General features: G+C 40.0%; 1 protein-coding gene across 1 annotated transcript in view; it reads left to right on the top strand.

Annotated features, from left to right (window-relative positions):
• EGFR (epidermal growth factor receptor) overlaps positions 1–1,891 on the top strand; it is a 319,504-nt gene that overhangs the window by 270,771 nt on the left and 46,842 nt on the right. The gene's annotated exons all lie outside the window — the stretch shown is intronic.

Here is a 1,891-nt window from a genome sequence, read left to right as displayed (position 1 = left end):
TTTTTTTTTTTTTTTTTAAGGCATCCAACTATAGAGGTCATGAATATATATGTGGTGCTCTGTGACGTGTAGTTGAAGTTGTAACAAGAAAACTCTGCTGGCACTTCTGGTCTATGCAGAGAAGGCAACAAAAATTGCAAAGGAAATGGTGTTAGCACATTTAAAGCTGGCTTGTTTTCTTATATAAGCTTACTGGAGTTGTATGAAACTTTGCTATTCACGCTTGATCTATTTTTTACCACCAGTTGACTGCTTGGTCTGCTATGTTCGGCTTCCACAGCAGTGACATCTGGTGGATTCTTGTGATCATTTTATAAGCATATGTTTCCCTTAACAAAGCTACATGTGTACCATTCCTTTAAGATGATTGTGGTAGTGGTGTCCTGCATTGTTTTCAGAACATGAAGAATATTCTTCTGTTCTCCCCAAGGCCTTTTTTTTGTAACAGTGAAACTCTTACCCCCAAACACGTGCATAATTTATGGAAGAGGAAGTCTATAAATTTTGCTGCTGACACTCAGGTGGCCACTTGGCTCAAACTTGATGTCCTTCTTTATTCAGCTACCTCACTGCCAAATCATTAAAAATAAAGAGCCTGCTCAGTCAAGGCATGAGCACATACTGCCATTCATGCAGGGAAGGAAAGGAAGGGCTTAAAACTGTAAATAAGCTGCATTCTTACTGCTTCTTAGATGACAAGGAGCATTTGGTCCTCTTTTCCTCTTCACGGATTGGAATTCAGTGCAATATTGATTTCAGATCAAAATATGGATTAGCCATATTTTTCACAACGATTTCTCCATATTTGATCCCGATTATTAGACCAGGCTTATGAGCATAATTATGACTTTGCCACCAAATGATCTTGGCTGACAAGTGGTACCCCTGGTAACCATGTTCATTAGTCTCTGTTGACGCAATCAAGGCTGCAGTAAATCAATGTCCTTGTTACAAGACTGGCTGTGTGAAATCATGGCTGATCACTTCAGTAGAGTAATGGTTAACCATATGCAAATGAAACTTTTAACTGTGACTAATACTAATATTCTTGTTGATGCGAGTGAGACAGGCTGCATATGCAGTTGTTGTTTGTGCTACAGTAATGCACAAAGCTCCCAGGTGAGGCTGGGGCATAACTGCTGCCTAAATACACAGCAAGCGACAGCCCGCACCCCAGACAACACACACCCAAGATAGAGAAAGCAGCTTTATTATCTCAGTTTATAGGTGAGAAATTAATGCAAAAAGATCCTGGTGGTCATCCAAAAGATCTGTGGCAGGAGCAGAAATTGAACTTGGCACTTTGGATTCCCAGTGCAGGGACATAACCACAAGACCAGCCTTCTTCTCCCTGGTAGCAATGGGCATGTTACTCATTTTTATTTCATATCCCTTTTTCGGCTATAAGAACATGGTTTCTTATAACAGTAAGAGCGCTAAAAGTATGTCTCACTATATCTTGGAATCCAACTGACAACCGCAACATCATAAGGAGCAGTTTATAATTTTCTTTCTAGCCCAAGTTTTGTGTTTTGTGCCAGGCAACTCCTTGCATTGACTTAAGTAGGGCCATTCATACAAGTAAGCATTTTCAGGATCAGGCTTTTGGCTCCTTATTTTGAGGAAGCTGCAAACAAACAGGACTTTCCCAACCATCAGACTTCAGCCTAATCTCTTTGTTTTACTTTGGAAGTATTTACTTACAGTGTCTCAGTTTCTTTATATCTGCTGCAAAGGATTTCACCTCTTATAACTGTCTTTGGTGATACTTTCAGGTACAGTTTGGTCAGGTTTTACAAGGAAAACACAAAAGTGTGACAGTCCTCTCTCCAGCCCAAAATACTTCTTTTTCTCCCTCTCTTCTTTCTACATGTTTTAATGACCCTCTCTC

This window comes from Gavialis gangeticus, unplaced genomic scaffold (genome assembly GCF_001723915.1).
Source record: "Gavialis gangeticus isolate Ggan-Ray unplaced genomic scaffold, GavGan_comp1, whole genome shotgun sequence".
Lineage (NCBI taxonomy): Eukaryota > Metazoa > Chordata > Crocodylia > Gavialidae > Gavialis > Gavialis gangeticus.
Note: the sequence above shows the minus strand (reverse complement) of the source record. Positions and strands in the feature narration are given on the sequence as shown.